Source organism: Bos javanicus, chromosome 1, assembly GCF_032452875.1.
Source record: "Bos javanicus breed banteng chromosome 1, ARS-OSU_banteng_1.0, whole genome shotgun sequence".
In the NCBI taxonomy this organism is placed as follows: Eukaryota; Metazoa; Chordata; class Mammalia; order Artiodactyla; family Bovidae; genus Bos; species Bos javanicus.
Window position 1 is genome coordinate 110,168,640 of NC_083868.1, and position 14,795 is coordinate 110,183,434.

Below are 14,795 nucleotides of genomic sequence, written 5' to 3' on the forward strand. Positions count from 1 at the left end.
CAAATAAAATAATAATAATAATAAAAGACCTGATAGAGTGCCTGAAGAACTATGGACAGAGGTTCGTAACATTGTACAGGAGGCGGTGATCAAAACTATCCCCAAGAAGAAGAAATGCAAAAAAGGCAAAATGGTTGTCTGAGGAGGCCTTACAAATAGCTGAGAAAAGAAGAGAAGTGAAAGGTAAAAGAGAAAATAAAAGATATACCCATCTGAATGCAGAGTTCTAAAGAACAGCAAGAAGAGATAAGAAAGCCTTCCTCAGCGACCAATGCAAAGAAATAGAGGAAAACAACAGAATGGGAAAAACTAGAGATCTCTTCACAGAGAAAGCAATTGGCACCCCACTCCAGTACTCTTGCCTGGAAAATCCCATGGACGGAGGAGCCTGGTAGGCTGCAGTCCATGGGATCGCTAAGAGTCGGACACGACTGAGCAACTTCACTTTCACTTTTCACTTTCATGCATTGGAGAAGGAAATGGCAACCCACTCCAGTGTTCTTGCCTGGAGAATCCCAGGGATGGGGGACCCTGGTGGGCTGCCGTCTACAGGATCACACAGAGTTGGACACGACTGAAGTGACTAAGCAGCAGTAGCAGCAGAGATCTCTTCAAGAAAATTAGAGATACCAAGGGAGTGTTTTATGCAAAGATGGGCACAATAAAGGACAGAAATGGTATGGACCTAACAGAAGCAGAAGGTATTAAAAAGAGGTGGCAAGAATACACAGAAGAACTATCCAAAAAACATATTAATGACCCAGACAACCACAACAGTGTGATCACTCACCTAGAGCCAGACATCCTGGAGTCCAAAGTCAAGTGGGCCTTAGGAAGCATCACTACGAACAAAGCTAGTAGAGGTGATGGAATTCCAGCTGAGCTATTTCAAATCCTGAAAGATGATGCTGTGAAAGTGTTGCACTCAATATGCCAGCAAATTTGGAAAACTCAGCAGTGGCCACAGGACTGGAAAAGGTCAGTTTTCATTCCAATTCCAAAGAAAGGCAATGCCAAAGAATGTTCAAACTACCACACAATTGTACTCATCTCACACGCTAGCAGAGTGATGCTCAAAATTCTCCAAGCTAGGCTTCAATAGTATGTGAACTGAGAACTTCCAGATGTTCAAGCTGGATTTCGTAAAGGCAGAGGAACCAGAGATTAAGTTAACAACATCTGTTGGATCATAGAAAAAGAAAGAGAATTCCAGAAAAACATCTACTTCTGTTTCATTGACTACACTAAAGCCTTTGACCATGTACTGCTACTGCTAAGTCGCTTCAGTCGTGTCCGACTCTGTGCAACCCCATAGATGGCAGCCCACCAGGCTTCCCCGTCCCTGGGATTCTCCAAGCAAGAACACTGGAGAGGGTTGCCATTTCCTTCTCCAATGCATGAAAGTGAAAAGTGAAAGTGAAGTCGCTCAGTCGTGTCCGACTCCTAGTGACTCCATGGACTGCAGCCTACCAGGCTCCTCCATCCATGGGATTTTCCAGGCAAGAGTACTGGAGTGGGGTGCCAATGTGGATCACAACAAACTGTGGAAAATTCTTCAAGAGATGGGAATACCAGACCACCTGACCTGCCTCCTGAGAAATCTATGTGCAGTTCAAGAAGCAACATTTAGAACCGGACATACAACAATGGACTGGTTCCAGATTGGGAAAGGAGTACATTAAGGCTGTATATCATCACCCTGCTTATTTAACTTACATGCAGAGTACATCATGCGAAATGCAGGGCTGGATGAAGCACAAGCTGGAATCAAGATTTCCGGGAGAATTATCAATAACCTCAGATATGCAGATGACACCACCCTTATGGCAGAAAGCAAAGAACTAAAGAACCTCTTGATGAAAGTGAAAAAGGAGAGTGACAAAGTTGGCTTAAAATTCAACATTCAAAAAACGAAGATCATTGCATCTGGTCCCATCACTTCATAGCAAATAGGTGAGAAAACAATGGAAACAGTGACAGACTTTATATTCTTGGGCTCCAAAATCACTGCAGATGGTGACTGCAGCCATGAAATTAAACAACACTTACTCCTTGGAAGAAAAACTATGACAAACCTCAGTTCAGTTCAGTTCAGTCGCTCAGTCGTGTCCGACTCTTTGCAACCCCATGAATCGCAGCATGCCAGGCCTCCCTGTCCATCACCATCTCCTGGAGTTCACCCAAACCCACGACAAACCTAGACAGCATATTAAAAAGTAGAGACATAACCTTGCTGACAAAGATCTATATAGTCAAAGCTATGGTTTTTCCAATTGTCATTTTTGGATGTGAGAGTTGGACCATAAAGAAAGTTAAGTGCTGAAGAATTGACGCTTTTGAACTGTGGTATTGGAGAAGACTCTTGAGAATCCCTTGGACAGCAAGGAAATCAAACCAGTTGATCCTAAAGGAAATCAATCCTGAATATTCTTTGGAAGGACAACCTAGACAGCATATTAAAAAGCAGAGACATTACTTTGCCAACAAAGTCAAGGCTATGGTTTTTCCAATGGTCATGTATGGATGTGAGAGTTGGACTATAAAGAAAGCTGAGTGACAAAGAATTGATGCTTTTGAACTGTGGTGTTGGAGAAGGCTCTTGAGAGTCCTTGGACTGAAAGGAGATCCAACCAGTCCATCCTAAAGGAGATCAGTCCTGGGTGTTCATTGGAAGGACTGATGTTGAAGCTGAAACTCCAATACTTTGGCCACCTGATGCAAAGAGCTGACTCATTTGAAAAGACCCTGATGCTGGGAAAGATTGAGGGCAGGAGGAGAAGGGGACAACTGAGGATGAGATGGTTGGATGGCATCACCAACTTAATGGACATGGGTTTGGGTGGACTCCAGGAGTTGGTGATGGACAGGGAGGCCTGGTTTGCTGTGGTTCATGGGGTCACAAAGAGTTGGACACAACTGAGCGACTGAACTGAACTGAACTGATGCTGAAGCTCCAATATTTTGGCTGCCTGATTCGAAGAGCTAACTCATTAGAAAAGACCCTGATGCTGGGAAAGATTTCAGGCAGAAGGAGAAAGGGTGGAAGAGGATGAGACGATTAGATGGCATCACTGATTCAATGGACATGAGTGTGAGCAAAGTCCAGGAGTTGGTGATAAACGGGAAAGCCTGGCGTGCTTCAGTCCATGGGGTCACAAAGAATCAGACATGACTGAGCATCTGAACTGAACTGAAATTTGATTTCAGGATAGAGGTATCCCTCACTTTTCAAACGTTGACTTTACACTTCTTTACTTTGAGGAAAGATCTACATTATCACAGTCATCTTGATTCTAGGATCCAGGACACCAAAAGCCCTCAAGTCCCTCTTATAAAATGGAGTAGTTCTATTGGCCCTTTATAGACTAGTTGCATATTGTTAATTTCAATTAATTGCAGATGGAAATTCAAACTTCATTCTATATTGGTTGAACCTGAGAATGTGGAAAGGGAGTTATGGAGCTCCAATTTGACTTGTTTTCACTAACAAAAAGAAACCTGAAGAGAATTTTTGCTTTTATTTTAAAAAAGTAATTGCTTCTTTGCCCTATACCCATTTCAATTTAGACAAGTTTTCATAAGAACACTCTTCTTTCAGGTAGCAGGGGAAACCTGAAAATGGAAAGCAGTGACACAGTGCGGGGAAGGACATGAAGCAGCAGTATGTGGGGGAGGATGGAGGGAAGAGAGAATTAAGGAGATTATGTTCACAAGAGAATGACTCCAGGATATCTGCCCTCCTTGGAGTCACCCCAGAGTTTTGGTTTATCCTAAATTTCATGCACGGAACATCAAAGAAATGGATGACAGAGGAGAACAGGGAATTTGAGTCAATGTATGTCTGGAATGTATAGCAAAGCAATATGGCCTGCAGAGACACTTTTCCAACTGTGAGACCCTTTGCAACCTGTTATTCCAGAGTTTCCATCTTGACATCTGTGAGTCTCATCAGAACACAACTCTAGTGTGATCCACTATCCCTGAAAGCCCAGCTCAGGGATAGTTCAGGAGCGGTGGCTCTTTACCAAGTCCACAGCCAAAACTGCAGAGAGCAGGATGCTAGGTTCTTCTCTCCAAGTTTGCAGAGAAGCCTGTATTTCCAAGTCTGATCAAGCTTTTACCAGCTCCTCCCATGTGATAGGTTCAGTGCCGGGAGCTTTCACTGTTATATTGTTATATCCTCACAACAACAAAGTTTTTAAATATGTATTAGGGTTACAAAGGCTTCATACTAAAGGGTATTGGAGGAAACCTTGTGGATGGGCAACAAAGAAAAATTCTCTACCCAATCCCTACTCATCTCTAGATTCGTGGTAGTTCTTGGAGAGGCAGTTGTGTAAATGCCCAGCCATTATCTCATAGAGTTTTCTTTCATTTCTTCCTTTGTCTAACTCACTGTATGTCAAATTTTAGTGTGGACAAGGTTCACAGTGTTCACAGTACTTCATTAATAAAGGAATTGTAAAGGAATATCAACGGTGACTTGCCTGCTGCTACTGCTGCTGCTAAGTCGCTTCAGTTGTGTCCAACTCTGTGTGACCCCATAGAAGGCAGCCCACCAGGCTCCCCTGTCCCTGGGATTCTCCAGGCAAGAACACTGGAGTGGGTTGCCATTTCCTTCTCCAATGCATGGAAGTGGAAAGTGAAAGGGAAGTTGCTCAGTCATGTCTGACTCTTAGTGACCCCATGGACTGCAGCCCACCAGGCTCCTCCATCCATGGGATTTTCTAGGCAAGAGTACTGGAGTGGGGTGCCATTGCCTTCTCTGGGTGACCTGCCTGTTCCTCTCCAAAATGATACCCTACTAACCATCTAGAATGCCTTCTTTGTGCCTCTCTTCCACCGAAGGCTGCTTTTCTCCAGGACTCCAGTTTAACACCCATTACCCAGAAAGTCTTCCCTGCCTACCCACGCCCATAGTTACCTTCTCTCTTTTGACTTCCGACAACTCGCGTTGCCTCTGAATTCCTTCACACATGTAGTCCTGCCCTGAAGTGCTTGGTGTCTTTCTGTGTGCACCTCCAGTCTCCCTCAAACTTAAGGAAGCTAATAATCAGAGCCTATGCCCTATGTAAGGAGAACAGAGTCTTTTTTAAAAAAAATTATTCTTCACAAGCATTAGTTTAATGATTTCATAGTGTCCCATTGTATAAATGTATAGTAGTTTACAGAACTAGTCACATTTTGTTGTAAATTTAACCAATGTCCTTTTTTTTTCTTTTTTAACTTATCAAAGTAGGATGGCAAATTTACAGTAGACTTGGAAAATATAGAACAAAGTTACATATAGTTCCTCTATATATTACAATTATGTTTTCAAGTAGATAAATTAAGATTTTTGGAAAATAGAGTCTTAAAAGTGCCTATAAAAACTCCCACTTTTTTAGGCAAGCCATGTTTATACAAAGAGAAATTGATTTTTTCAGAGTGACTGTTGGCTTGAAAAATGTACATAAGGAGGTTCAGGACCATAATTAAAAACATGTGATGTTCTGGTCAGTGTTGCCCCCTGCTTAGGAAAAGCTGAATGCAATTTCACCCCACCAAGGGGACTAGAGTTTTCATAAAAAACATGTAGATGTTTCAGTCTCAGGAGGTCTATGGTGGTCACTTGTATAAAAAGAAAATTGTAACAACCATTTGTGGCAGTAGCTGTGGTTCTTGTTATTCCTCCATGCATAGGGAAGGAAGGACCTTGGTTTTTTGCCTCTCTTCTTACTGAAGAAGTTAAATTTGACATGTGGGACCATTTATGTTCCATCTGCTGTTCATTTACTTCCACCATTTGTCCTTCCTTAAAGCAGCATTTATGATGATGTGAAGGTCTGTAAAGGTATTTCAGGAATTCGTTTATCAGCAAGAGAGGTAGGTGGGAGACAGCATTATCAGTTCTGGAGCCAGTGAAGCAGGCCCAGGGAGCGTGAGGCCCCAGGGGGGCCGGCTCTGCCGGTATGGACAAAGATGGAGATGGGGGTGGGGTGGGGAGAGGGGAGAGACCCAGGTGGAGACACTGCCAGGAGTGTGAGCAATGCAATTACACTTTCACCAGGGGGGCCAGGCCCCTTTCCTGTAACACAGAAGTGTTCAAAACACAAGACACACAAAAGAGAAGATTGCTTTTCATCAAGCTCCTTCGGCTTGGCTTCCTCTTTCAAAGAAGATGAGGAATAGCAATAGTATTGTGGAAGGAGTGGTACGAGGAGCTATACCCTGCACAGCTCTTGTGGGGAGGGTAACAGCTGAGGGTAAAAGTTCTACTTGACCCTGATGACCCAACTATTTGCTATTTTTGTTCCCCCCAAACTCCCCATTCCTTTGTTCCTTTTATTTTTAATTTTATTTTATTTTTAAACTTTACAATATTGTATTAGTTTTGCCAAATATCAAAATGAATCCGCCACAGGTATACATGTGTTCCCCATCCTGAACCCTCCTCCCTCCTCCCTCCCCATACCCTCCCTCTGGGTTGTCCCAGTGCACCAGTCCCAAGCATCCAGTATCGTGTGGAATTTAGAAAGATAGTAACAATAACCTTTGTTCCTTTTTGTTATCTATCATGATTGAACTCTGCAGTCACTACCATGCATGTTTGTGTCCAACTCTTTGTGACCCTATGGACAACAGCCCATCAGGCTCCTCTGTGTATATGATTCTCCAGGCAGGAACTCTGGAGTGGGTAAACAGCGAATATATCCATTTCTTCTTAAAGTTGCTCAGTCATGTCCAACTCTTTGCAACCCCATGGACTATACAGTCCATGGAATTCTCCTGGCCAGAATACTGGAGTGGGTAGCCTTTGTCTTCTCCAGGGGATCTTCCCAACCCAGGGATCAAACCCAGGTCTCCCGCATTGCAGGCAGATTCTTTACCAGCTGAGCCACAAGGGAAGCCCAAGAATACTGGAGTGAGTAGCCTATCCCTTCTCCAGCGAATCTTCCCAACCCAGGAATCGAACCAGGGTCTCCTGCACTGCAAGCGGATTCTTTGGCAACCCACTCCAGTATTCTTGCCTGGAGAATCCCATGGACAGAGGAGCCTGGTAGGCTACAGTACTTGGAGTCGAGTTAGACATGACTGAGCGACTAACAGTCTTTACCAACTGAACCATCAGGGAAGCCCATTTTGTTAAAGGGAACACCAACATTTACTTTTCAGTTACCTGTAACGGGTTGCTCAGCAATTATATGTCAGCTCTGTCTGGTGTGTTCCCACAGGATGTGACTCAGAGATATTAGCATACAATAATTCTTATTGATTACGATGTTATCACCAATCCCCAAATGTGTTACTTCTTCCTAGGGCAGAGTCAGAGGCAACCTGTAGGAAACTTCTACTGAGAGGCAATGGGAGAGGGTGTGAAGTGGGTGAGCTCTGGAGGTAGATACTTGTGTTTAATGCTGGGCTTACTAGTTGTTCAGTAAACTACTTGACGTCTCTGTTCCTTAGCTCCTCCATCTGTGAAATGGAGATGGCAGAGGGTCTGCTTAATAGTAAAATGGGCAGACAGGATAAGGGGATGTACCAAAAGGATAATTAACCAGGCCCTGCTCTTCCAGTATCAAATGATGGTGAATGACAATGTCTTACCTTTTCCCTCTGCAGGCCCAGTGCTTGCAGACATCCTCTCTTTAATCCTCACCACCAGCCCCCATTACCTGCTCAAGTTCCCAGAAAATCAAGTTGGCCCAGAAAAGGAGGAGCATGTGTCTCTCCAGTTCTCACACTTGATTCAGAGTGTTCTAATGACATTACTATTTAACATTTTTGGACTCTTTTGTAATTTACCAAGTGCTTTTGTAACTTGTGCCACATTCAGCTGACAATTTGGTAGGATCTGGTAGCCTTCTACTAAGGCTGCTGCTTACCTGGTCTGCCCATTCTAGGCTTGGGAGTCTTGACTACAAATCTGGGATCCATCTGAAGCAGTATCTATCAGGGGCAAAAAGTGAAAAGGTACATTTACCTGGGAATCGATAAAGACCCTGGAAAGCTTGAGGAGAATAAAGCTATGGAATGCGAGAGAGCTGCATACAGCTTACCACACTCCAACTCCAAATAATACACAGCTTATTGTTTTAAGTTTCATGTCACTGCAGACCTGGCGAAACCCTCAGCAGCTTTGCTTAAGAGAAAATGCCTCTGCCCTGGTCTAATTCCAATTCTGGTCTTTCAGTGCCTGGGCCAGTGCTTCTCAACCTTGAATGTGCACTGAAACACCTGGGGATTGGGTTAAGGGCGCTCTGATTCAGCAGGTCTGGGATGGAGCCTGAGATACTGCCTCTCCAGCAACCTCTAAGGAGATGCTGATTCTGCTGGTCCAGCAACATCGCTCTGAGCAGCAAAGGCAAGGGTCTGCACTGTTTGCTGATCTTTTTCTGTGTCCCATTCCTTCTCGTGTTGGTTACATGAAAAGTGAACAAATGACCGAGCATCTGTATGAGTGGTCACTTCCTCGTATCAGGACTTTTAAACTTTTGTTCTGTTAGCAGAATATTCTTTCTCTCTGTCTGCAATTGCAAGTATGAATCAGAATTCATACTTGAAGTTCAGGGAATTTTTAAAATCAGCCATTTCGATATTCCAGCACTTGTATGCTCGTACAGTAGGGAGCATTGCTGTCCTGTAGTCCACAGCCTTTAGGATGCTGCAGGGGTACATCCTGCAGCATTGGTTACATGAAAAGTGAACAAATGACCGAGCATCTGTATGAGTGGTCACTTCCTCGTATCAGGACTTTTAAACTTTTGTTCTGTTAGCAGAATATTCTTTCTCTCTGTCTGCAATTGCTCAGAATTCATACTTGAAGTTCAGGGAATTTTTAAAATCAGCCATTTCGATATTCCAGCACTTGTATGCTCACACAGTAGGGAGCATTGCTGTCCTGTAGTCCACAGCCTTTAGGATGCTGCAGGGGTAGTCCTTCCTGGCCTAGAAAAGGAGAAGCTCGTCTTCCAGGCTTGGCATTACCTGTACAAGCTGCCTTCTTGTGGTATCAAAGGTCTGCATTGGGCAATAGCCACCTAGGGTTTTACTGCTTTACATGTTCATGCCCATTCTATATGGGTACACTGTCAAACTCATCTCCTATAATGCTTTCAGCAATCTAGTGATGCAGTAACATTGATCCCATTTTTAGATGACAGAAAAGGCATAAAGAGATTTGCCTGTCACTAATAAAGAGGAGATTGGAGTCATAAACCTCGGTCTTTTTCCTGGAAGGCCATATTCAGTCTATTTCCCCACCATCCCTTCTGTGAAGCCCCTAAAGAAGCTTGTTGTGAATGAAATAAACCATGGAGTCACTTTGTTTCAGCAAAGTTCTTCATTCTGGTTCCCATATAACTGGGCACCTTCTAATCTCTGCTCTTGCCCACCAAGGTAGTCTGAGGCAGAAGAGAGTACCAAGAATTTAGATTCAACATTGTCCTTTCCCTTAGTATTCAAGTATAGCTTTTCCAGAGGCTTTGCTCATTTCAGTCCCCAAACATATGACAGTGCTGTGGAGCTAAGAGATCATCTCTGTCATTCTTATGATGATTGATGACCCAAGAAATTGCTGAAGAGTAGGGAACATAACATCCTAAGAATTTAGGACTCCTATGTGGATTTGATCCATTATGTTCTCCCACTTCTCTAACAAGCTCAACTCTGCAAAATACATATCCTGGATATGGAATCATAAGCCAAGCTCATCAAACATTAACTAATATATTTTTCTTTGATTTAAGACACCAGGAAAAGAGGCTGCTAATTTCTCCATCACTGCCAGCTTTACAGTCTCATCTCCTAGCTTAGTGAGAGCAGTGAGCTGCCCATGGACCAATTCATTCCTAAGGGGGAGTCTTGTTCACATAAGAGGGAGATAATTAGGCTTTCCCTGCCCCTCCTGGGTATCCCTAGAGCTGCTTTTAAAAACTTTAACTTGGCAACAGACACCAAAAACTGCTCAGACTGGAAATCATCTGAGCCTCTTGTAATGTGGTGTGTTGAGTTAAAGCCAAGTTAATATTTAGGGGATTATAGAACTCTGACAAAGATTTCTGTAAAATTACCTCTGGAGTTAAAAGTGACAAATGGAAAAGAAATAACAATCCCCCTGCATGAGCCCAACTCCCTGCCCCCACCTCCAGTCCCCACAAATAAATGCACACAGAACCAGTGGCTCTGTTCTCCACCTATTCTCTCACATTCGTAATGTGTTTCTTTGCTCTAAGAGGAATGCAGAGTTTCTGTCTCTAAAAGATCTCTGTTTTTGAACAATTCTCTCCTATCTATTTATAATAAATATAAAAACCAAGAGGGGAAGTAAAGGACAGTGAATGTTTACTATAAACTCAAACTTCTATCTACCATTTTCCAATCTTTCAAACTGTTGGAACCAAATCTTGTCCTAATTCCCTGCTGGCAAAACTCTGTGACAAACCCAGGTGGATTGATGGCTAGAAATGGAACATCCTCTCTGGTCCATCTTGTGGCTTTGGCTACCTTGGAGACTCTTCATCACCACCCCATCTCATGACTCCTGTGTTATGCTGTTGTTCTTCAGTCGCTAAGTCATGTGGACCCTTTGTGACCCCATGGACTGCAGCATGCCAGGCTTCCCTGTCCTTCACCATCTCCCAGAGCTTGCTCAAACTCATGTCCATTGAGTCAGTGGTGCCATCCAACCGCCTCATCCTCTGTCGCCTCCTTTTCCTCCTGCCTTCAATCTTTCCTACCATCAGGGTCTTTTCTAATGAGTCAACTCTTTGTATCAGGTGACCCAAGTATTGGAGCTTCAGCTTTAGCATCAGTTCTTCTAATGAATATTCAGGATTGATTTCCTTTAAGATTGCCTGGTTTGATCTCCTTGCTGGCCAAGGAATTCTCAAGAGTCTTCTCCAATACCACAGTTTGAAAGTGTCAATTCTTCAGCACTCAGCTTTCTTTATGGTCCAACTCGCACATCCATACATGACTACTGGAAAAACCATAGCTTTGACTAGGTGAACCTTTGTCAGCAAAGTAATGTCTTTGCTTTTTAATATGCTGTCTAATTTTGTCATAGTTTTACTTCCAAGGAGCAAGCATCTTTTAATTTCATGGCTGCAGTCATCATCTGCAGTGATTTTGGAGCCCAAGAAAATAAAATCTGCCACTGTTCCCATTGTTCCCCCATCTATTTGCCTTGAAGTGATGGGACAGAATGCCATGATCTTAGTTTTTTTAATGTTGAATTTTAGGCCAGTTTTTCCACTCTACTCTTTTACTTTCATCAAGAGGCTCTTTAGTTCCTCTTCGCTCTCTGCCATAAGGGTGGTATCATCTGCCCATCTGAGGTTATTGATATTTCTCCCAGAAATCATGATTCCAGCTTGTGATTCATCCAGCCCAGCATTTCTCATGATGTACTCTGCATAGAAGTTAAATAATCAGGGTGACAATATACAGCCTTGACGTACTCCTTTCCCAATTTTGAACCAGTCCATTGTTCCATGTCTGGTTCTAACTGTTGCTTCTTGACCTGCATATAGGTTTCTCAGGAGGCAGATAAGGTAGTCTGGTATTCACATCTCTTTAATCTCCAGATCTTGAAAACAAGGAAGATTGTGTATAAGAGAGAGTCCTTGTGGTAAGAAGCCTACTCATCAGCAACATTCATCAGCCTCATATCTAGAGAACACTTTTCTGGCCCAAATATTTTATTGTTGCTTCTTTACTTCTTTGGCCCTTTGCAAATCCCTTTTTTTCACTCCTACTCTTGCTCCTGGCTTCTCTCCATATCTGATATTTACCAAATGACATTGCCCCGTCCCCTACTCCTCATGGACAGAGTCATGAGGAGAAGCAGCCAGGACTTCATAGACATCTGGTAGACCTCCAGAGGGTTTTTTGTGGCTGCAAGGAGCAGGCTGGCTGCAAAGATGTAGGTGGTTTCAGTTCATCTATTCTGCAAATACTTTAGGTACCTGTGAGTGAGTGTTAAGCACTGTCCCAGCCATAGGGGAACAAGGATGAGCATTATAGTTCCCAGCCCATAGGGCAGTAGAGATTTACCCAGGAATGGGGACACCAGATGAAACAAATAGAAATACAGGATATCCAGTTAAATTTCAGGTAAAGTACAAATGATTTTTTAGTGTAAGTATAATCATTTTAATATAGGACAATACATTTTTTACTATGTCCCATTAGAGACATAACTCTACTAAGGAAAATTGTTGTTTATCTGAAATTCAAGTTCGGCTGAATGCTCTATATTTTACCTGGCAACCCTGCAACCAGAGGCACTTGACCTAACCTTGGGTCAGTGGATGTCTGAGGATAGCCCATAACTTCTTTCATGTCTGGAGGCCCCTCAGAGAGATGCTGTAAGGCAGCCTGAAGGTGCAAGAAGACATGCTGTCAGGTACAAGAGCTCTGACTCACACAATTCATGGTGCTTTACAGCCAACACGTGGTGATTGGAGACAGGGGCTAGGAAGGGGGCTGAGTGACTGTCCTAAAATCTGATGCCATAGCATTCTCCAGGGGACATCAATGCCTCCCATGATGTGGGATATTGATCTATCTGTGTCTAGGTCACTGGTATTTTCTTACTACATTAACACAATGCTTAGACAAGGAAAGATAAAACCATAATAATAATAACAGCAATTGATGGTAATAATAAAATTTAACATCTCCTGACTTCCTCTTTTGTGCTAGGAGCAGTGCTTCATACTGATTCCATCATTTCAGCTTCCCAACAATCCTATGAGTTAAGTATAGTTATTATCTCCATTTTATAGATGAGGAACTTGATATGAAGAGGACAAGAAATAAAAGATCTCCATAAGTAAGAAAATTTTATTTTAAAAAAATCGGAAACTGATCCAATAAATTATTGAGGGAGATTTACTATAATCATGAAATTTGAAAAAATTTTGGATGAAAATGCTAGTAACTACTGTTATAACCCAGAGCTTTATGTAGAAAGAAAAACCTAGTAAATCCCTGAGAAACTATACCTCTAAAAACTTATATGTTTCAAGATTTAAAAACTTGTTTAATGCTCAATATCTGATGTTTGTATATTGGGGTATACTTTGTGCCTTAAAATGTTTTAAGTTTTAATAATCCCAGCTATATAAATTTCTAAAAGAAAGTATAAAAGTGAAAGTGTCTTTCACTTTTTAACTGTGATTATGAACCAAGAACCAGAGAAATACTTTAGTTTGATGACTGTACAGGGACTAACTAACACAGAAAATAAATACTGCCCCCAAATTTCTCATCTTGAGAAGGTTCATTGGATCTGTTAAAATTAACCTTCATAGTCATCACAGTTTTAAAAATACCATCCAATAATAGCACCTTCTTGGTTTTATTTGTAATAGGAGTAAAAATTCAGTTTTTAGAACTTTCTGGCTGGAAGAGGTCAGTTCCTCCCATCTACTTGTAGGCAGGCAGTATCTTGTATATGTCAGAAAGAGAAACATGGTCAAGGTGAGCATTTATTCCCATGAACTGGTTCTTAAAATCAACTAATGTATATTTCAGTCAAGCATGGGATTGAAAGTAAGTTTTTTATTATATATGCAAAACCATAGGAACCCTATAAAAGTTATATTAAAAATGATTTAATTTTCTGAGCAGTAGCTTACTACACAATAAGTGAAGTGAAGTGAAAGTTGCTCAGTCGTGTTGACTCTTTGTGACCCTGGCTAGAATACTGGAGTTGGTAGCCTTTCCCTTCTCCAGGGTATCTTCCCAACCCAGGGATCTAACCCAGCCCTCCCATATTGCGGGAGGATTCTTTACCAGCTGAGCCACAGGGAAACCCAAGAATACTGGAATGGGTAGCCAATCCCTTCTCCAGCAGATCTTCCCAACCTAGGAATCAAACCAGGCTCTCCTGCATTGCAGGAGGATTCTTTACCAACCGGCTATCAGGGAAGCACTATTACACAATAAACAGTGTCTTGTTAATGGATGATCTACTCCCCTTCCCAGTTTTCACCATCAGCATCTCTCACTAGGCTGAACTAACAGGGGGATTCCAACCTCTGAGGACCCAAAACTATGAACCCTTCCTCGAGGCCAAGCCCCTTCTCTGGGCCAAAAAGAAAAGTTGCTGGATCAAACCCTTTGCCCACTGCAGACATGGTTCTAGAATGAGTGGAATGTAACTGGAAAAAAAAAAAAAACACCAGCCCCTCTGTGTTGGTTTTCCCTAGAAAAGCAGTGCCTTAAGAAAACCAAACCTGTATTTTCTCACCCTAACTTAAGAAATAATGCCAGGTTTACTTTGGAAAAATAGCCATACGTTTGAAAAACATCAGGATTTTTCTGTAAATTTGAGGCCCCTTTCTTCAACCTCTAGAAAAAATACTTATGAAAACCAAGTAAATACACACAGATACCCACAGAATTATTAAGCCGTCTTGGCGAATGGATTTCTAGAGTTTATTAACCCTTGTGTTTATAAGGAAAGAATTAATCCTAACCCCATATTGTATGGTTGATAGTGCTTGTTAAATTGAAATTAAATTAGCTCTAGACTGGCTCAATATTATAAAGCAAGTAAGGGAAGATAGGGTTTCCCTGGGAGCTCAGTAAGTAAAGAGTCTGCTGCAGTGCAGGAGACCTGAGCTCAATCCCTGGGTTGGGAAGATCCCCTGGAGAAGGGAATGGAGACCCATTCAAGTATTCTTGCCTGAAAAATCCCATGGACAGAGTAGCCTGGCAGGCTACAGTCCATGGGGTCACAAGAGTTGGAGAACACTTGGTGGCTAAACCTAGCTACCTAAGGGGAGAAATGCATACTACTTTAA

The 14,795-nt window shown here is 42.4% G+C and overlaps 1 protein-coding gene across 4 annotated transcripts in view; it reads left to right on the forward strand.

Moving 5' to 3' along the window:
- The window catches only part of VEPH1 (ventricular zone expressed PH domain containing 1), a 277,180-nt gene that overhangs the window by 156,878 nt on the left and 105,507 nt on the right, over positions 1-14,795 (forward strand). The window lies entirely within an intron of this gene.